This window comes from Pocillopora damicornis, chromosome 10, assembly GCF_964200805.1.
Source record: "Pocillopora damicornis chromosome 10, jaPocDami1.2, whole genome shotgun sequence".
Classification (NCBI taxonomy): domain Eukaryota; kingdom Metazoa; phylum Cnidaria; class Anthozoa; order Scleractinia; family Pocilloporidae; genus Pocillopora; species Pocillopora damicornis.
In genome coordinates, this window is record NC_142679.1 from 5,001 (window position 1) to 27,863 (window position 22,863).

Consider the following 22,863-nt stretch of genomic DNA (forward strand, 5'->3'; position numbering starts at 1 on the left):
TTAAGGTTTTTTTTAGTTTAGAGTTGTTTTGCGCCCAGGGTTTATTAGGTTTGCTTACGGTTTTGTAGGGTTGATGATTTTTCAGTTTCTAGAGGTTTTTTCTGGTTAGGGTATATGTTAGGGTTAGTTGCGGTTGTGTAGGGTTTTGGTTTTTTAGGGTTTAGAGTTGTTTCGCGCTTAGAATTGGCAAGGTTTTTTACGGTTGGGTAGGGTTTAGGGTTTTTCAGTTGATAGAGGTATTTTGCGGTTAGGGTATATCTTAGAGTTAGTTACGATTGTGTAGGGTTTAGGTTTTTGAGGGTTTAGAGTGGTTTTGCACTTAGGGCTTTTAGTGTTTTTTTCCGTTTCTTAGGTTTTAGGGTTTTTTTAGGGTTTAGAGTTTTTTGGCGGTTAGGGTATTGCTAAGGCTAGGGTTGGGGTTAGTTTCTTTTTTTTTATACCAGGGTTTTTTTCTGGAAATAATAACCTTTGATGTCTTTTCTGGAACTTTTTACGCTAGGGTAGATTGTTGTTAATAGCAACCCTTACTGATTTTTTTGATAAATATTGATTTTTTTTTTTACTTGAATTTTTCACTAGGAATATTAGTTTTTTATAAATGTTTTTAAATATTAACCTTACTTGCCTTGCTTGGAAAAATCTGAGCTTTAACTGCTTCTTTGGAGATATCTCTGCTTAGTGTTAGGGTTTCGAAATAAAAACCCTAACCGTTTATCTGGGAAATATCTAGGATAGGGTTTATTTTTTTTTTACTGGAACCATTAATTTGAAATTAACTCTACCAAAATGTAATCTTAGCTGCTCTCTGGGAAATATTTGAGCTATAACTGCCCTTTTGGAGATAAATATGCTTAGGGTTAGTTTTTCGAAATAATAACCTTAACCGTTTTGTTGCGAAATATCTAGGATAGGGTTGTTTTTTTTTACTAGAACCATTAATTTGAAATTAACTCGACTGAAATATGACCTTAGCTGCCTCGGTGGGAAATATCTAAGCTTCAACGGTTCTTTTCGAGATAAATAAGATTGGGTGGATTTTCTGAAATAAGAACCCTTACCGTATGGTTGGGAAATTTGTAGGCTAGGGTGGATTTTTTTTACTGGAACTATTAATTTGAAATGAGTTTTACGAAATAATAAACTTTACCGTCTGTCTGGGTAAAACCTTTGATTTAGATTATAATGCGCTGCTTTTCTTAATGAGGATTTCTTTCTTTTCAATATGGCGAATGAAGTTTGGCAAAATTGTTTTTAATTTGTTTACGGTTTGGGATTGGGGTTGGGTTTAATTCCTAATCAAGTCAAGGTGGTAGTCGGCTTTCTTGCTGTCATATAAAATATTTAATCAAACTTTTATTGCTTGATGTTTCATACTTATATTTTACACTCACTTATTCTACATATAAACCATAACAAATTCTATATATAAACCATAACGGTAGCTTTATTAGAATACAACGAAGATTTGCATACAAAAATATAAGCAAGGAATCTTATACTTTGCCATTACTAACTGTGTGGCAATTGAATTACATGCTTATCGTTGGCTGGCGGTTGAAGGATTGGTTTTTTTATTAAGATAATTGTTACATTTTGTACTGTTATAAGTCTGCCTTTAAAATTATTCAATTCAGGAAAACTTTTCGAAGTTCTTATGGTTTTTCTATCTCATAAACAAAGGGTTTTCAAAAGGCTTTCTCTCAGATATAAGCGTTGGTAATTTTTAAATACGTCGCTTATCATAGCGATTTGGAAAAGAAAATTCTTAAGATTGTTCTGGCTGTTGCTGCTTCTCAGGATGTATATTCTTCTGCCTCTTTCCTGATTTGTAGTCCTCTTCACGTTTGACACTGTATGCAGATAAAAGGGAGCGATATTAAGTTAGGTTCATTCAAGGTTTCAATACAAAAGTAAATTGTAGTTGCTAATATCGAATCGAATTGCACTAAAGATTGAATTAGTAACTATGTACATAATAACTGGTGCTGGCGTGTTTTTATTTTCATTATTATTTAGTTTCGTTCTCCTTTAAACGTATTTTTAATTAAATAAGAGTGTAATGCTATTTTAGGGCATGTCAATTTCTACTTCTAGTTTAAATGGTTTCTCAACTTCGTTTGCTTAATACAGGCTTTGATTATGTTTGATGCAATTGAAAAAAGATATGAATTACTTTACTGATTTCAAATTAAACCAATCTATTATGTGAACAAGAAACATCTGGTTGCCAGCTTGTATTCAGAATGGTACCACATATTTGTAGTTTGCCAAATAAAGGGCAAGTTTGAAAAGTCCCTCTTTTTCAACTCGTTTTTTTTTAATTAGAATTTTTTAAATTATTTAGTTTAAGGTTGTAGTTTCTATCTATTGTCTAGTTGTAAAAGTAATAAACACACCAACTTATCTTTCACTATCAGCCATATGCCCTACTCTGCCACGATGTGATCCAGAGTGAGTAACGAGGTCATGCTGAAAAAAAAATCTAACAAAAATTGTTGCAGTTAAAACATGCCCGCCTTATCTCTTAGATGATATGTAGAGCTTATAAATATCAAGTTTTCCTTCAACTGATCAGTGCGACACATCAGGGTTTTCCTAACAGCGAACGAGCCCATCTTGCACAGGTTAGTATCGTAACATTTTAGTATTTCTTTACATATCTTCTGTGATGCACAGCATCCGAAAATGAGGATATCTTGAGCTGCAATAATTTTTAAATGTTTTAAGCTCTCAAATCCCTTTTATTCTTTCTATCTAACTTGAGACAATATTAACTTCTATACTACACTATACCATAGTGTACACTACCATACTATGCTCAACTATACTATCCTATACACTACTGTACAGTACTTAGATGCATGTGTAATAATTTCACTTATTTTGCCATAAAAACTATTATAAGATGTCATATTCTCGAGTTTGGAAGCGATTAGAACACTTGTTCTCTTTTCAGTTTACGATTAATTCAAGGGCTATGCTCTGTCACCCGTTCATGGCTGTCTTTTTTAATAGGAAGACAATCTGCCTTGAATAGCTTCTACTTCCATTACTCAGAAACTTTATCGTACCTGTGGTTATTTCCCTGCTTTGGATTCTTCTTGCAGCTGTAGCTTAGTTTGTTGTCATGATCATCTTTTCATGAAACACTCCAGTACTGCTCTACTGATATCCCATTGTTCGAAATTTAGCCACAAATCACCGGCGACCCTGTGGTTGCTTGTGTCCTTCCAAAGATCAGCTGATGTCGAAGTAAAACTAGGTCTTGGGACAAAAAAATCTCTGGAAAACTTTCAAAACATTGCATCTTTTAATAATATGCATTAAAAATCATATATACATAAATCAGACAAAAACATTACATTTATTAAACTTTTATTTATTAATCAATTTATTTACATATTTATTCATCTTCCTACTTATTCATTATTTCTTTATCTTCTTAGGGATTTAGTTGAGAAATGATAACTGTCATTAGTTATCAAGATGTATTTTATTACTTTATTTCAACTTTTTATTATCAAAATTTTGGTGTATTTTAAGTTATTAGGTATACTTTTTTAAGCTATCATTTAGAAAAGGCTCTCAACGACAGTATTTGTAGACACTTCGTTGGGCCTATGTGACTGGACTGGCTGCACTGAACTTCACTGAATCCAACTTGACTGGGGCCTTTTTCTGAATAGAGCTTTACTCTCATGGATGGCACCGCACTGCCCTAGGTTGCACTTCACTAGTCTCAGCTGGAATGCATTGTGGTCGACATTGTGTACCAGATTGAAACACACTGCAATGTACCTCAGTTAGCGGGACTGGACTGGACTGTACTGGACTGGACAGCACTACACTGCATTGTTGCAGTTGGCTTATGTTGACTTGGGTAGTTCCGGATGGAAATACACTGCAATGTACTTGCATGGATGAGACTTGACTTGATTAGATGGGACTGTACTGGAGTGAGCGGGACAGGACTGCACTGGACCAGACAGCGATACACTTCACTGCACCGGATTGCTGTAGACTGTGCTTGACTTCACCAGACTGCATTACACTGCACTGTCTTGGATTGAACCGGAAATGACCATACAGGATAGCTTGCATAGCATTAAGCTTGACTTGGAGGGGCTGTTCTTGGTTGCCTAGAATGCAATGGAGTTAATGGTGCTACACTTGACTTGAACGCAAAAGACTGCTAACAAAGACTGATAATATACTAAGGATTTAGAGAAGACCGACTAAATCATAGTTTTTTTGAAGCTTGTGCTAGTCGCATATATTTAAGACAATTTGTGTCTCGAGCATATGAAATGCAATGGAAATCATATAAGTTTTCCCTGAATTGTCCCCTGACTTAATACTTACACATAATCGTCATGTGTTACTAATCCCATGGGTTGCTGATTGGATAACTGGGCCTTGTTTAAAAGCATGTCCAACTGATGGTTTTTCTCCTTTGATAACAAAACTTTCAGAATACAAGAAAGGATATAAATATTAAACATGTCACCTTGGAAATTATTAAAAATTGACACCAAAGCAATGAGTTGGGAGGCCAACTCACATATTCTGTAAACAGAAAATTTCAGAAAGTCCAGAGCCGAGAATAATTTTTACAAATGTTTCTACGTTACCTTTGAGGTTTCTGATGCCCTACCTCTTCACGAAGTGATCGGGAGTGAGTTACGAGGTCCTTTTGAAAAAAAAGAAAAAAGAAATCTAACAAAACTGGTTGATCTGTAGAGCTTACGGGTATTAAGTTTTTCTCCAGCTGCTCCGCAAAACGCATCAGGGTTTTCCTATTAGCGAACCAACCGATTTTTCTCAGGTTAGTATCATAGTATTACAATACTTCTTTACGTACCTACTCACTGATGCACACCTCCCAAAAACCGCCTTATCTTCAGCTGCGAGAATTTAAAAATGTTTTAAGCTCCCAAATCCCTTTTTTATTCTTTCTGTCTAACTCGAGACAACATTAACTACCATACTATAGTGTATAGTACCAAACTATGCTATACCATACTATACTACACCCTCCTGTATAGTACTTTGATGCACGTGTAATAATATCACTTTTTTTGCCATGAAAACTATTATAAGGTCACATTCGCGAATTTGAAGGTGATAAGAGCACTTGTTCTCTTTTCAAGTGAACACTTATTTAAGGGCTATGCTCTATCACCCGTTCATGAGTGCTTTTTTCAGAGGAAGAAATTCTGCTTTGACTAGGTTTTCCATTACTCAGAAATTTTATCGTACCTGTGGTTATGTCCTAGCTTTAGATTCTTCTCGCAGCTGTAGCTTAGATTGTTCTTAAGATCATCTTCTAATGAAGCACTCCACTATTGCTCAATTGATATCCCAGCGTTTCAAATTCAGCCACAAATCATTGGAGACCCTTTGATTGCTTGTGTCCTTCCAAAGATCAGCCGATTTCTCGGTGAAACTTGGGCTTGGAAGAAAAAAATACCTGGAAAACTTTTAAAGCGTTCCATTTCCTTTTAATATTCTGCATTAAAAATCATTAATACATATAATAATGTTATATTTATTATTTTTTATTGGTTTATCAACTTATTTACCTATTTTTTCATCTTCCTATTTATTCTTCATTTTTTTATCTTCTTAGGAACTTAGTTGAGAAATGATCCCTGTTATTACTAATTAAGATTATTTCATCACTTTATTTTAACTTTTTATTTATCGATTTTTTTTAGTGTATTTTAAGTTATTAGGTATAGTTTTATGAAGCTATCATTTAGAAAAAGCTCTCCACGACAGCATTTGTAGACACTTCATTAGACTGCTGTGACTGGGACCTGAATGTGGCCTTTTCTGAATGGCACTTTACTCTAATGGACAGCACCGCACTGCTTTAGGTTCTACTTCACTTGACTCAGCCGGAGTGCATTGCGCTCGACATTGCGCTCCAGATTGAAATACACTGCACTGTACTTCAGTGGGTGGGAGTGGACTGGACTGGACAGGACAGCACTTCACGGAACTGGATTGTTGCAGTTGTCTTTTATGGACTTATGGTGTTCCGGATTGAAATACATTACAATGTAATTGCGTGGATGGGACTTCACTTGAGTGGATGGGACTGGACTGGAGTGAGCGGGAGAAGACTGTGCTGGACCAGAGAGCACTGCGCTTTGCTGCACTGAACTGCTATAGACTATGCTTGACTTCACCAGATTGCATTACACTGCACCGTCTTGGATAAACTGGAAATCTACTTACAGCATAGTTTGCATAACATTGGACTGGACTTGGATTGGATCGCCTAGATTACAATGGAGTAAATGGTACTACACTTGACTTGAATGCAAAAGACTGCTAAAACAGACTGATAATATCCTTAGGATTTAGAAAAAAAATCTTGTAAATGGTTTTCTTTTGAAGGTAATGCTAGTCGCAGATATTTAAGACAACTTGTGTTTCGAGCATATTAAATGTAACAATGGAAATCATGCAAGTTGTTCTTGAATTGTCCCTTGACTTAATACTTACACTTAATCGTTGTCTGTGACCAGTCCCATTGGCTGTTGATTGGATAACTAGGCCATGTTTAAAAGCACTACCCACTGATTATCTTTCTCTTCTGGAGAGAGAAAAGTTTCAGAATACAAAAAAGGGTTAAATATTAAAACATGTCACCTTGTAAACTATTAAACATTGGCATCAAAGCAATGAGTCGAGAAGCCGCCTCGCAAATTCTATAAACAGAAAATTTAAGGTAGTCCAGAACCAAGAGTAATTCTCACAAATGTTTCTATGTTACCTTTGATGTGTCTGATGCCCTACTTCGTTACGATATGATCTGGAGTGAGTTACGAGGTCTTCTTTAAAAAAAATGAGAATAGAAATCTGACAAAACTTGTTGCAATGAAAACATGCCAGCCTTACTTGGAGTAATTTATGTTATTTATATTTATTTTATTATATTTAAGACAATTTGCGTTTCCAGCATATGAAATGCAACAATGGAAATCATGTAAGTTGCCTTGAATTGTCCCATGACTTAATACTTACACTTACTCGTCATCTGTGGCCGGTCCAATGGGCAGCTGAACGGATAACAGAGTTTTGTTTAAAAGCACTACCCACTGATAGTTTTCTCCTCTGAAAACAGAAAAATTTCAGAAAACAAAAAAGGATTGAAATATTAAACATGTAAATGATTAAACATTGACATCAAAGCAACGAGTCGCGAAGCCACCTCACAAATTCTGTAAACAGAAAATTTCAGATAGTCCAGAGCCAAGAATAATTCTTACAAATGTTTCGATGTTACCTTTGAAGTGTCTGATGCCCTTTTCGTCATGATGTGATCTGGAGCGAGTTACGAGGTCCTGCTGAAAAAACAAAACAAAACAAAAAAACAAGGAAATCGACAAAACTTGTTGAAATCCATAATATGACCTGTAGAGCTTAGGGTATTACCTTTTTCTCCAACTGCTCGGTGCAACGCATCAGGGTTTTCCTATCAGAAAAGCACACCATCTTACTCAGGCTAGTAACATAACATTATAATATTTCGTTACATACCTACTCAGTGCTGCACAGCTCCTGAAAACGGGCGTATCTTGAGCAGCACTAATTTTAAAATGTTTTTACCTCCCAGATCCGTTTTCTATTCTTTCTATCAGACTTGAGACAACAGTAACTCCTATACTTTATTATAGAGTGCAGTACCAAACTATGCTATACTATACTGCAGTATACCCTACTGTAAAATATATAGATGCCTGTAAAATAATTTCATTTATTTTGCCATAAAAACTATAACAAGAAGTCATATTCTTGAGATTGAATACGATCAGAACACTCGTTCTCTCTTGAATTTAAGACTAATGGAAGGGCTATGCTCTTTCACTCATTCATGAGTGCTTTTTTAGAGGAAGGCAATCTTCTTTGACTAGCTTTTACTTCCATTACTTAGAAATTTTACCGTACCTGTGGTTATGTTCTAGCTTTGGATTCTTCTCCTTGCTGTAGTTTATCCTGTTGTTATGATCATCTTCTCATGAAGCACTCCAGTACTGCTTTACTGAGATCCCAGAATGACAAATTCAGCCACAAATCATTGGTTCTCCTGTGGTTGCTTGCGTCCTTGCAAAGTTCAGCTGATGTCTCAGTAAAACTAGGTCTTGGGAGATAAAAATACCTGGAAAACTTTTAAAACGTTGCAATTGCTTTTAATATTCTGTGTTAGAAATTTTAAATACATAAATCATACAATAATATTATATTTATCAATCTTTTATTTATTTATCAATTTATTTACATATTTTTTCATCTTCCTACTCGTTTATCATTTCTTTATCTTCTTAGGAATTTAGTTGAGAAATGATCACTGTTCTAAGTTATTGAGATTTATTTCATTTCCTTATTTCATTTCCTTATTTCATTTTTTTATTGATCAATTTTTTCAGGTGTATTTTAAGTTATTAGGTATACTTTTATTAAGCTATCATTTAGAAAAACCTCTCCGCGACAGTATTTGTAGAAACTTCATCGGGCTGATGTGACTGGACTGAATTGGACTGGAATGAACTTGATTTTACTGAATTGGACTTGAATGTGGCCTCTTCTGAATGGCACTTCACTCTAATGGACAGCACCGCACTACCCTAAATCGCACTTCACTTGACTCGCCGGGACTGCATTGAGCTAGAAATTACGCGCCAGATTGAAATACACCGCACTGTACTTCAGTGGGCGGGACTGGACTGGACTGGACTGGAATGGACTATTGCACTTGGCTTTTATGGACTTGGGATGTTCCGGATTGAAATACACTGCAATCTACTTGCGTGGATGGGACTTCACTTGAGTGGACGGGACTGGACTGGATTAGACGGCACTGCACTGGATTGCTATAGACTGTGCTTGACTTCACCAGACTGCATTACACTGCACTGCCTTGGATTAAACTGGAAATCACCATACAGGATAGTTTGCATAGCACTGGACTTTACTTGAAAGGACTGTTCTGGATTTAGAAAAGATCGACTAAATCATGTTTTTTTTAAAGCTAGTGCTAGACGCGCATATTTAAGACAATTTGCGTTTCGAGCATATGAAATGCAACAATGGAAATCATGCAAGTTGTCCTTGAATTGTTCCCTGACTTAATACTTACACATCATCACCAGTTCCATGGGCTGCTAATTGGATAACTGGGGCTGTTAAAAGCACTACCCATTGATAGTTTTTCTCCTCTGAAAACAGAAAACTTTCAGAATACAAAAAAGGATTGAAATATTAGACATGTCACCTTGTAAATTATTAAACGCTGATATCAAAGAAATGAGTCGGGAAGCCACCTCACAAATTCTGTAAACAGAAAATTTCAGATAGTCTAGTAATTGCTTAGGGTTACCAAGAATAATTCTTACAAATGTTTCTGTTACCTTGGAAGTGTCTTATTCCCTACCTCGTTAGGATGCAATGAGTTACGAGTCCACGCTGGAAAAAAAAAACCTAACAAAACTTGTTGCAGTCAAAACATGCCGGCCTTACCTCTTATTAGATTGATCTGTAGAGCTTATGGATATCACACTGTAAGTTTTTCTCCAACGTCAACGCATCAGGGTTTTCCTATCAGCAAAGCAACCCATCTTACTCAGGTTAGTGTCATAATATTTCTTTACATACCTACTCAGTGATGCACAACTCCCGAAAATGGACTTATCTTGAGCTGCAATAATCTAAAAATATTTTAACTTCCCAAATCCCTTTTCAATTCTTTCTATCAAAATTGAGACCTTATTATCTCCTATACTGTACTGTACTATACGATAATGTATATTACCAAACTATGCTATACTATACTCTGCTATAACCCTAGTACACACTACTTAGGCACATGTGTGATAATTTCACTTATTTTCAATAAAATCCATTACAAGATGTCATATTCTCGAGTTTGGAAGCCATAAGAACACTTGTTCTCCTTCGGATTTAAGACTGATGTAATAAGTAGTTGACTAACTTTTACTTCCATTACTCAGAAAATTTTTCGTACCTGTAATTGTCCGCTCTCAATACTGCTCTACTGATATCCCAGTTTCACAAATTCAGCCACAAATCACTGGCGACCCTGTGGTTGCTGGTGTCTTTTTAAAAGTCAGCTGATGTCCTGGGAAAACTAGGTATTGGGAGAAAAAAGTCTCTCTTAAACATTTAAGACAACGTCACATTTCATTTTAATATTCAGCAAAAATCATAAATACATAAATCATACTTCAATGTTATATTTATTGTTTCATTTACTTATCAATTTATTTACATATTTATTCATCATCCTATTTATTTATCATTTCTTTATCTTCTTAAGTGTTTAATTAAGAAGTAGTCACTATTAGTTATTAAGATTTATTTTCTTTCTTTATTTTCTTTTTTATTGATCAGTTATTTTTTATTATTTAAGTTATACACTGTAAAATTAAAAGAGCTGATTTGGCCCCAAAAATGGGGCCAAAACGAGTGAGTCCAGTTTGGCACTCGCTTAGGGTCAATTCAGCCCCATTGAAATGGGGCTGTTTTTGGCACCAATTTTGGGGCTGAATTGACCCCATTGTAGGGGCCAAATTGGACCATGTGAAGGGTGAATTTGAAAAATACAGGGGCCACTTTGAAATTTATAGGGGCCAAAACAGCCTCCGAAATTTCAGCCCTCTCACAAATGGCCCCTTTAAAAAGAGCCAATTCAGCTCCAATGTGGGCCACTTCAGAAGTAGAGGGCTCTTTCCTCTCCATGCTGATTTTCCCCCTTACATTCAAATAATGAAAATACACCACATACTTTATCTTTCAAATACTCATTTATTAGCTTCTAGATATTGTTTATGTAAAAACCTTTTATGCTACCTGATTTTACAGTTATTAAGAATCTTAATTGTGGTATTAAACAGACAAACTTTGAAACATCATGCGAAAGAATATAACATACATGCATATTTAACATTAATTCAACCATTTTCTAAAATAGATCTCTTCCCTAAATCAGTATACTTCTTAACAGTGCGAGCATTGCAAGAAATTACACCCAAGAGACACTTGTGAGTAAAGCTTCCCTTTTCAATGACTTAGCAAATGTGGTAATGTAAAGCAGCTTATAATTAAGACTGATTTAAAGTACAGAAAATTATCAAAATAAGACAGAGGCAACAAATGGTCCAGTTCCTGCACAAGAATATAGACCTTGTTTGATTTGTGCATATGAAAAACAAAGAGCCTTAGAGCAGTAAAGAGTATTCTTCCAGTGGATGTGAGAATACATGCACTCATATTACTACTCTAGATATTATCAAAATATAAACTATCAGCAAGTACTACCGCAGGCATTTGCCAAGTCATTGAAAATAGTGGAAACAGCGACAAGAGTCTGCCTGTACCCAATTTCAAGCAATGCTTGCTCTAAAAAAAGTCAAAATTGCCTTTGACCGATTGTAAGAAAATATAAATAAGCCAAGTAACCCAATGAGAGCATCGAGAATCTTTTCTTATGAGAAGTGACAAATTACACTTCCCTCTGTTACTATATTCAGGTGATTGATGTATTGAAGATCTCCAACAATTAAAATTTGTGCTGGACATAATCTCTGATTGCTGAATCAACATCAGCTACTCTATGCAATAAAAACAAGTTTTACAACCACATTAAAATCAAGCCAAAGTGCAAAAAGTGCCTGTAGCCAGAAAAAAAGAATATATATATATATATACACACTTAAGTTAAAGAATTAAAGAGGACGCATCAATTCTCTGTGACTGAGTTTTGTGCCTAAGTGCTTGTCAGACAGAAAAGTTCTGTCTGACAAGCGCTTAGGTGCGAAATTCAGAGTCACAGAGAATTGATGTGTCCTCTTTAATTCTTTAACTTATGTATACTTAGCTCTACTACCACAGCATTGAGCACTTTATGCCAAGGTAGACTCTACCCCCACATTTACATATATATATATATATATATATATATATATATATATATATATATATATATGTATATATATATTGTTTTTCTAAAGCTATAAGCTAAAACACCAGAAATGGAAGTGGAAGTTTAGCTCAATGTGTGTAATTTGTCTCCCATTCAAGACTTGAAAAACTAATGTATGACTCCCAAAATATCTGAAAAAAATCAGCTATTCTATGTCCAATATTTATCTGATGGTTTGACAACAGGAATATTTTAAAAAAATTGCAAAATCAAAAAACTAAACAAAAAGGCAAAATTAATACAACCCCAAAGTACTTGAACCTTTGTATCTGGACTTCATTGGCAAATGGGCTCAGAAATTTTAGCTGTTCATCTTAGTACCAAAGTAGCAGTTTTTTGGACTTGTACCTCCAAAATGGTCACAACTTCATTAAATGCATGTGATGACAAACACACAAGAACAAAGGTCATGAACTTAAAAGGTGAGAGTGATTATTTTGCAACTTTTTATTTTAAGGCAAGAGATTCAGCACCACAAAATTGTCTCTCTTCACTGCAAGCAGAAAAGGTGAAGCAATAGATTTTTAGACCATACCAATCCATTAAGTTTCCTAGTCAACTTAGTCTAGTATCCTGCTAACCATACAAGGATACTCTGCAATAATTTTTTTTTGCAATCCACTGTTGCTCAGAGTACTTTAGGCTGCTGATGAGATATCCCTTCTGGGTATCCAACTCTACTGAGGCAGGGAACTGTACAAAAAACAAACAAATGAGCAAATTAATTTGTTGTCGGAGAACAGTAAATTTTTGCAACTACAAAGTTGCAAATAATTTGTAAGCAAACTGTGCATAAGAAGTAAAAACACAATAATGGTGATCATCAATAATGTATTTTCACCAAACTGTATATGTACTTATCAAGAAAAGAAATCATACATCTATGCACTTCAGTTTTAGTTCAGTATTCATGAATAAATAAGGATTGCTTGTAGACTTAAAAAACAAAGAAAAGTTTCTTACCCTCGATGGTAGTTGGAATTTCGAAAGCCATTCAGGAGGAACCTGTAGGTAAATATTTGTTTTCAAAAAAATTAAACTGTCTGATAACATCCTATCAATTCACTAATTTTTTAATTTACCAGATTTAAAAATTGGGTTTACTTTGTTTTATGTATGGTGCAAGTAAATACATATCTAATATATTTCAATAAAAATAAAGCAAATCTCGCCATTTTTGTAGGTGCAATCCCCGAGATTTGTCATCTTTAACTGACCAACTGGCACCTTGTGTGTTTTCCTTTAGGATATAATCGAAAGAAAGTAATCGATAATGTACTCTTCACCATCCTGCTAAGTTTAATATACAAGAACTTACTTAGACAGTGCTCAGTTCTGTCGCCTCGTCCGTAAAACAGAGATCCTTGAGCGATTTATAATATTGATTTACCCATTTCTTTCGGTGCCAATGTCACCTCTAAATTTTCATAATCGCTGATGTTTTCTGAATCATCAATCGACGTTTGAACCGTCTTACTCGAAGGACTTGATTCTGCACGCTGAAAGAGTGAGAGCCAAAAAATCAGCTTAAGTGGATGCAAACAAAGACATAGACATAAAAATATCAGTTCATCTTTTCAAGAAAAAGATTAAGAATTCAGAGTGAGAGATCCTAAAATCAGAGAATCTTGAAATAAGTTAAATCCATCTTGTGCAAATGCAGTATTCGAACTCTAACCGTCTCTATCTCTCGGCGCCAAAATTTGATCACGTGACTTTAGTTGCGAAACCGCTGAGACTCAACAAGACTCGGGGAGAAGAGGCGAACCATTCATGCGTCAAATTCTCTAGTGGGAAAATTAATTATCGTACCGACGAAGAACTCGTGTCATCTCTAGGTTCAGCGTTCATTGCAATCAATTTCTTGAGCTTTAGACGCTCTTTTATAATAGGGATGTAGTGCCTTGGTACGTCTGCATCTTGGGCGACCGCAAGGAGATCTTGGCCATCGCAACCGTCTTTTTCTGCGAGATAAGATACGAACAAAGATCAATGGAGCGGTCAAGTTTGTGATGTAAAGTTGCAGTAAAATACGTTGTTAAGAAATTTCTTTTGCCTACCTTTCCTTTCTTAAGTCTCATTCCATGCGACTGTAGCCAAGAAACAGCCTCTTCAGTGACGAATTCGCTGCTATAATTCATTATTGTTTCCGACGCACGTGGTCTAGGTTCGACTAATGCCATCACAGCCAGCTCACGCTCACGTCTCGAGAAAAAGCCAACGATTAATTCGTTGTGTGACTCGGCGTTCAGTTACGAGAGGAACCGTTGAAAATTTGAACACTTTATAAAGAATAGTATAGGGAACGAAATATGATCGAAAAAAGAAAATTATTTTCATATTTTCTTTTTTTTTCAAAAATTGCACCTCGTTGGGGCCAAATTGGTCAATCCTACTTGGGTCTTGGAAGGGCCAAATTGAGAAAAAGTTCCAAAGTAGAATTCATAGGGGCCAATTCAGATTTTGGAGGGGTCGAAATGGTACTTGTCACGCCCGTTTTGGCTCAAATAGTCCAAAACGAACCTTGATGGGCCAAACTGGCCCTCGAGAAATTGGGGCCAATTTGGCTTTTGGGGTCAATTTGGCTCTTTTCATTTTACAGTGTACTTTAGGTATATTTTTATTAGGTTATATTTAGAAAAAGCTCTCTACTAGAGAGTATGTAGATGGTCTTTCATATTTTTTTCCTCCAACTGCTCGATTCGACGTGTCAGGGTTTTCATATCAGCGAATGAACCCATCTTTACAGCAGATTTGTATCCCAAAATTATGGTTCTTTAATTACCATCTCTGTGAGAAAATGGACTTATGTTGAGCCGCAGATATACGAAGTTCAAGGGAAAAAAATTGAAATTTTTCGTTCAGTCCCCGAAAATGGACACAGTGAAGTTTTGCAATCTCAAACCTGAAAGTCGCACGAACAGTTTCCAGTTGAAAGTGGATGACTGTGGCTAAATTTACGACAATGACCAAACCCTCCCAAATATGGGCTAACATGCAGTTACCACCTAGATAACATTTCTTCTAGGGCTTTTTTTATTGGCAGATTGGGTAGTTATTGAACTAATCCAGTTTAGGCCATCTTTTCGTGAAGCACTCCGGTCCTGTTCTATCGATAATCCAGGTTTAAATTCAATACTATATTATACTGTATTATGTAGTACTTTTCTAAGAGAAAGACAATCCGCTTCAAGTAGCCTTTAATCCATTACTCAGAAATTAAATGTACCTGTTATCATGTCCTAGCTTTTAGTTTCTTTTCGCTGTTGTAGCTCACCATGTTGTAATGGCTATCTATTTATGAAGCAAAGCAGTCCTTCTCTGATCCGAACTGAGCCACGAGGTCATGAAGAATAGAAAAGATCTAAACAAATTTCTTGAAATCAAAACATGTCGGCCTTACCTCTTTCAGATGATCTGTAGTGCTGATCGACCGTAACTTTTTCCTCCAACTGCTCTAGGCAACGCGTTTGGGTTTTCCTATCAGCCGACGAACCCATCTTACAAAGGTTAGTACCAAGTTGTTATGATTGTTTACTTACCTTCTCACTAATGCAAAGTCGCTGAAAAGAGCTTATCGTGAGTTTCAGGAGGTTGAAATGTCTCAAGCTCTAAAATGGAAAAAAAAGGCGCGCTGTTCTTTCATATTGATTCTGGCAAACTCGAGACAACCTTAACTCTTACACTTGACTAGACTAGACTATACTATACTTCCTTTACTGAGACATTTAACATACCTGTGGTTATGTCCTAGCTTTGGATTCTCCTCTTTGTTGTAGCTCAGCTTGTTGTTATGGCTATCTTTTTATGAAGCACTCCAGTCCTGTTTTACTGATATCTTCGCTTTACATTTAATTGTTTACTATACTATACTATGTAGTAATTTTCTGCCTCGACTAGCCTTTAATCCATTACTCAGAAATTTACGGTACCTGTGGTTATGTCCTAGGTTTGGATTCTCCTCGATGTTGAAGCTCAGCTTGTGGTTATGGTTATTTTCTTATGAAGGACCCCAGTCCTGCTTTGATCCGAACTGAGCCACGAGGTCATGCTAAAAAGAAAAAATCTAACAAAACTTGTTGCAATCAAAACATGCCGGCCTTACCTCTTTCAGATGACCTGTAATGCTGAGCAACCATAACTTTTTTTACCAGATGCTCTATGCAACGCCTCAGGTTTTTCCCATCGCCAACGCACCCATCTTACACAATTAAGTTACTATCACATTGTTTTAGTTCTTTACTTACCTTCTCAGTGATGGAAAGCGCTGAAAACAAGCTTATCTTGAGCTGCAGAAAGTTAGAAAGTCTCAAGATCTTAAATCAGAAAAAAAGGGCCTGCTCTTCTTTTTCATTTATTCTGGCAAACTCGAGACTACCTTAACTCCTACACTAGACTAGACCATAGTATACTTCCTTTACTGGGAGACTTAACATTCCTGTGGTTATGTCCTCGTCTTTGATTCTCCTCGCTGTTGTGGCTCAGCTTGTTATGGCTATCTTTTCACGAAGCACTCCAGTCCTGTTTTACTAATCTCCCAGCCTTAGATTTAATACCTTACTAAAGTATATTATGTAGTACTTTTCTAAGAGGAAGAAAATCTGCTTCGACTAGCCTTTAATCCATTACTCAGAAATTTAACGTACCTGTGCTTATGTCCTAGCCTTGAATTCTTCTTGCAGCTGTTGCTTAGCTTGTTGTTATGCTTATCCATTCCATTTCTGCTCTACTGATATCTCAGTGTTGCAAATTCAGCCATGAATCACTAGCGACCTTGTGATTGCTTGTGTCTTTCCTAAGGTCAGCTGGTGTCTTGCTAAAACTAAGTCTTGAGAGAAAAAATACTTGCAAACCGTTAAGACAACGTGGTGCTATATTTAATATTCTGCAAAAACATTTTTAATACCTTGACCATAGGATAAAATTGCTAATAACGTAAGTATTTCTTAACTTATTTATATATCAGTTTATTTACATATTTATTGATCTCCTTATTAATTCATCATTTGTTTAGTTCTTCAAGAATTAATCAATGTTATCAGTTATTGAGGTATATATTTTATCTTTTATTGACTATCAGTTATTCTTGTTTATTTTTAAGTTATCTGGTATACTTTTATTAAGGTATCATTAAAAAGACTGTTTACGACAATGCCGTAAGTAGACGCTCTTGATTGTGTTGGTGTGACAACTGCAGACAAGATTGGACTGAAATACACTTCTATGGGCTTTTCCGAATAGCACTTCACTTGTCTTGACGGGTCGCAATGCACTTGGTTGTTCCTAACTTGATTGAACAGGACTGTGTTGTGCTAGACTCAATGGCAATTAGTTGTTCTGGAATGGACGAAACGGAAATGGGCTGAGGTGTTACGGATTGCACTGTTCTGCACTGCACTTGACTGGACTAGACTCGACTGCTGTTGACTTATATGGACCTTGGCTATCCTAGATTAAAAAGGAACTCAGGTGGAAGGGAATGAATGGAATTGGACGGGAATGAATAAATTTGAACGGGACAGAACTGGACTGGAAAGGAAGGGAACAGACTCCACTTAATGGACTGGACCGGATTAAACTGGACTGGAGTACACATCAGCGGAGTGACTGGACTGAACTGGACTGAGCCGGACAGCAGTTCAGAAGACTGAACTAGACGGTACTGCACCTAACTGGACTGGACTGTCTTTGCCTGAGCTTGACTTCACCCGACTGCACTACACTGCACTACCCTGGATTAAACTGGAAAGTACCATACAGGACAGTCAGTTCATTGCACCTCGCCAGACTAATCTGCACCGAACTGCATTGCACGTTTCCAAATGAAATTGATAAAGACTGTACTGCACTGCACGTGAATGTACTCCATTGGACTAGACCACACAGGATAGCTTTGCACAGCGTTGGAAGTAAGTTAAAGGGATTGTTCTGGATTGCCTAAACTGCAATGGAGTTGATGGCTTTTATGCAAAAGACTACTAATAAAGACGGATGATATACTGATGTCTTAAGAAAACATCAACTAAATAAAAATTATATAAGGAAGCTGGTTTCAGTTTCAGTTATTCAAGACAATTTGTGTTTTTGAGCATACGAAATATGTAACAATGGATATCGTTTTGGTCGTCCTTGAATTGTCCCATAACTGAATAATGAAAGTTAATGGTCATCTGTGACCTTTCTGACGGGCTGCTGACTAGGCCTTGTTTGAAAATACCAGTTTTTCTCCGCTGAAAACAGGACACTGTTCAGAGAAAAAAAGGTGTTGAAATATTAAACACGTCACATAGTGAGTGGTGAAACGTTGTCATTAAACCAATTAATCAGGAAACCACCTAAAAGTTTCTGTAAATAGAAAATTTCAGATAGTCTAAAAGAAAGAATAATTCTTACAAATGATTACATATTACCTATGAAGCGCTCGATGTGCTACTTATTTATGATGTGATCCAAAGGGAGCCACGAGGTCATGTTTAAAAGAAAAAATCTAACAACTTGTTGCGATCAAAACATGCCGGCCTTACCTCTTTCAGATGACCTGTAGTGCTGATCGATCATAACTTTTTCCTCCAACTCCTCTATGCAACGCATCAGGGTTTTCATATACGCCAACGAACCCCACTGACGTTACCTCCTCTATTAGACCAAATATCTACCATACCGTAGTTATGTCCTAGCTTTGGATTCTCCTCGCCGTTGTAGCTCAGCTTGTCGTTATGTCTCTCTTTTTATGGCGCACTCCAGTCCTACTCTGATCCAAACTGAGCCACGAGGTCATGCTGAAAAGAAAAATCTGATAAAACTTGTTGTAATGAAAACATGCCGGCCTTACCTCTTTCAGATGACCTGTAATGCTGATCGACCATAAGTTTTTCCTCCAACTGCTCTATGCAACGCATCAGGGTTTTCTTATCAGCCAACGAGCCCATGTTACACAGGTTAGTATCACAGAATTATAATTCTTTACGTACCTTCTCAGTGATGGAAAGCCGCTAAAAATGAGCTTCTTGAGCTGGAGAGAGTTAAAATTTCTCAAGGTCTTAAATCGAAAAAAAGGCCCGCTCTTCTTTTATATAAATTCTGGCAAACTCGAGACAACCTTAACTCCTACACCTGACTAGACTAGACTATACTGTACTTCCTCTCCTGAGACATTTAACATACCTGTAGTTATGTCCTAGCCTTGGATTCTCCTCGCTGTTACACCGCAGCTTGTTGTTATGGCTATCTTTTCCCGGACCACTCCAGTCCTGTTTTACTAATATCACAGCTTTAAATTCAATTCGTTACTATATTACACTGTGTAGTACTTTTTCTGTTTCGACTAGGCAGTAATCCATCACTCAGAAATTTAGCGTACCTGTGGTTATGTCCTCGCTTTAGATTCTCCACGCTGTTTTACCTTAGCTTGTGGTTGTGGCTATCTTATGAAGCACTCCCGGCAGTCCTGCTCCGATCCCAAATGAGCCATGAGGTCATGCCTAAAACAAAAAATCTGACAAAACTTGTTGCAATCAAAACCTGCCGGCCTTACGTCTTTTAGATGACCTGTAGTGCTGATCTACCACAACTTTTTCCTACAACTGCTTTATGCAACGTATCAGGGTTTTCCTATCGGCCAACTAACCCATGTTACAAAAGTTACATTGTAATAATTCTTTACTTACCTTCTCAGTGATGGAAAGCCGCGTAAAATGAGTTTGTCTTGAGCTGCAGAAAGTTAAAATGTCTGAAGCTATTAAATCGAAAAAAAACCCACTCTTCTCTCATATTAATTATGGCAAACTCGAGACAATCGTAACTCCTAGATTACACTAGACTAGACTAGACTATTCTATACTTCCTTTCCCGAGACATTTAACATACCTGTGATTATGTGCTAGCCTTGGATTCTCCTCGGTATTGTAGCTCAGCTTGTTGTTACGGCTATCTTTTCATGAAGAACTCCAGTCCTGTTTTACTGATATCGCAGCTTTACATTCAATTCTTTACTATGCTATACTATGTTGTACTTTTCTAAGAGGAAGACAATCCGCTTCAACTAGCCTTTGATTTATTACTCAGAAATTTAACGTACCTGTGGTTATGTCCTAGGTTCGGATTCTCCTCGCTGTCCTAGCTCTTGTTGTAGTTCTTATGAAGCACTCCAGTCCTTCTCTACTAATATCAGTCCTTTAACTTCAATATTTTAGTAAACTATGCTATGCAGCACTTTTTGTAAGAGGAAGACAACCCGCTTCGACTAGCTTTTAACCCATTACTCAAACATTTAACGTACCTGTGGTTATGTCCTAGCTTCGGATTCTCCTAGCAGGTGCTCCTCAGCTTGTTATTATGATTATCCATTCCAATCGTGCTCTACTGATATCCCAGTGTTTCAAATTCAACCATGAATCACTAGTGACCCTGTGATTGCTTCTGTCTTTCCAAAGGTCAGCTGGCGTCTTGGTAAAACTAAGTCTTGTGAGAAAAAATACTTGCAAACTTTTAAGACGACGTGGAGCTATATTTTAATATTCTGCAAAAAATATTGTTAATACATTGACAATACGATAAAATTGTATTTATTTAACAACGTGACTATTTCTGGACTTGTTATTATATCAATTTATTTTCATATTTATTTATCCCTCTATTAATTCATCATTTCTTTAGTTCTTCAAGAATTAATCAATGTTTCAGAGATTGAGATATATATTTTATTTCTTTAATTTATCTTTTATTGATCATCAATTATTCTTGTTTACTTTTCAGTTATTAGGTATACTTTTATTAAGGTATCATTAAAAAAAGATCTGTCTACGACAATGCTGTAAGTAGACGCTCTTGATTGTGTTGGTGTGACAACTGAAGACAAGACTGGACTGAAATACACTTGTATGGGCTTTAATGTGGACTTTTCCGAATAGCACTTGACTTAACTGGACGGGCCGCAATGCACTTGGTTTTTCCTGACTTAACTGAGCAGGACTGCGTTGTGCTAGACTCAACGTCAGTTAGTTGTTCTGGACTGGACGGAACGGGACGCTAAGCAGTTACGCATTGCACTGCTCTGCACTGCACTTGACTGGACAAGACTCGACTGCTGTTGACTTGTATGCACCTGGGCTATGCTGGATTGAAATTAACTTTGCTGGAAGGAAATGAATTGGAACTGGACTGGACGGCACTGCACTGTACGGGCACAGATTCCTCTAAATGGACTGGACCATACGTTAGTGGAGTGGAGTGGACTGGAATAGACTGGACTGAGCCGGACAGCAGTTCAGAAGACTGAACTGGACGGCACTGCACTTCGCTGGACTGGACTGTCTTAGTCTGAGCTTGACTTTACCAGACTGCACTACACTGCACTAACCTGTAATTAACTGGAAAGTACCATACAGGACAGTCACTGCACCTCGCTAGACTGATCTGCACCGAACTGCATTGCACGTTTCCACTGCACTGCACATGAATATATTCCACTGGACTAGACCCCACAGGATAGCTTAGCACAACACTGGATGTAAGTTAAAAGGATTCTTTTAGATTACCTAAACTGCAATGGAGTAGATGGCAATACATTAATCTACACTTGACTTACATTCAAAAAGACTGCTTATAAAGACTGATAATATACTGATGTTTTGAGAAAACATCAACGAAATAAAAATTATATTATGAAGCTAGTTTCAGTTTTAATTATTTAAGACAATTCGTGTTTTGAGCATACGAAATATGTAATAATGGGTATCGTGTTGGTTGTCCTTAATTTGTCCCATAATTGAATACTTGCAGTTAATTGTCATCTGTTACCTTTCTGATGGGCTGCTGATTATACCTTGTTTGAAAACACTAGTTTTTCTGCGCTGAAAACGGAAAACTGTTAAGAGAAAAAAAGATGTTGAAATATTAAACACGTGATATTGTGAACGTTGTCATTAAACCAGTTAATCAAGAAACCACCTAAACGGCTCTGTGAATGGAAGATTTCAGATAGTCTAGAAGAAATGATAATTCTTACAAATGATTACATATTACCTATGAAGCACTCGATGTGCTACTTGGTTTTGACGTGATTTGAAGTGAGCCACGAGGTCATGCTTAAAGAAAAAATCTAACAACTTGTTGCAATCAAAACATGCCGGCCTAACCTCTTTAAGATGACCTGTAGTGCTGAACGACCATAACTTTCTCCCACAACTGCTTTATGCAACGCATCAGGGTTTTTCTATCAGCCAACGAACCCATCTTACACAGGTTAGTATCACATTGTTATAATTCTTACTTACCTTTTCGGTGATGCTAAGCCGCTGAAAATTAGCTTTTCTTGAGCTGCAGAAAGGTAATGTCTAAAGCTCTTAAACCGAAAAAAGGACCCGTTCTTCTTTTATATTAATTCTGGCAATCTCGAGACAATCTTAACTCCTACACTAGACTAAACTTACTTTACTGAGACGTTTAACACACCTGTGGTTATGTTCTAGCTTTGGATTCTCCTCTCTCTTGTAGCTCAGCTTGTTGTTTTGGCTATCTTTTAATGAAGCACTCCAGTCCTGCTCTGATCCGAACTGAGCCACGAGGTCATGCTGAAAAAAGAAAAAAAAATCTGACAAAACTTGCTGCAATCAAAGCATGCCGGCCTTACCTCTTTCAGATGACCTGTAGTGCTGATCGATCATAGCGTTTTCCTACAATTGCTTTAGGCAACGCATCAGGGTTTTCCTATCAGTGAACGAACCCATCTTACACAAGTTAGTACCAAATTGTTATGATTGTTTACTTACCTTCTTACTAATGCAAAGTCGCTGAAAAGAGCTTATCGTGAGTTTCAGGAGGTTGAAATGTCTCAAGCTCTAAAATGGAAAAAA

At 36.7% G+C, this 22,863-nt stretch overlaps 3 long non-coding RNA genes across 8 annotated transcripts; all 3 read right to left on the reverse strand.

The window, feature by feature from the left end:
* Window positions 1-353: 353 nt before the first annotated feature.
* LOC149038340 (uncharacterized) lies at window positions 354-6,605 on the reverse strand. 6 transcript variants are annotated; one of them, XR_016180064.1, is made up of 5 exons: window positions 6,514-6,605; window positions 5,260-6,286; window positions 4,655-4,690; window positions 4,363-4,451; window positions 354-4,139 (listed from the first exon to the last, which is right to left on the reverse strand). It is a non-coding gene; the product is annotated as an uncharacterized LOC149038340 (long non-coding RNA). The 6 variants fall into 6 exon arrangements; XR_016180065.1 differs by having other exon boundaries at window positions 4,363-4,465; XR_016180062.1 differs by lacking the exons at window positions 5,260-6,286; window positions 6,514-6,605 and having other exon boundaries at window positions 1,421-1,850; window positions 2,397-2,482; window positions 3,072-4,139; window positions 4,655-5,229.
* Window positions 6,606-6,888: 283 nt separating this feature from the next.
* LOC149038341 (uncharacterized) lies at window positions 6,889-10,435 on the reverse strand. Its single transcript, XR_016180068.1, has 7 exons — window positions 10,034-10,435; window positions 9,529-9,606; window positions 9,149-9,227; window positions 7,960-8,998; window positions 7,447-7,486; window positions 7,298-7,358; window positions 6,889-7,125 (listed from the first exon to the last, which is right to left on the reverse strand). It is a non-coding gene; the product is annotated as an uncharacterized LOC149038341 (long non-coding RNA).
* A 378-nt stretch (window positions 10,436-10,813) lies between these two features.
* On the reverse strand, window positions 10,814-13,732 carry LOC149038342 (uncharacterized). The gene is made up of 2 exons (XR_016180067.1): window positions 12,974-13,732; window positions 10,814-12,703 (listed from the first exon to the last, which is right to left on the reverse strand). It is a non-coding gene; the product is annotated as an uncharacterized LOC149038342 (long non-coding RNA).
* Between the last annotated feature and the right edge of the window lie 9,131 nt (window positions 13,733-22,863).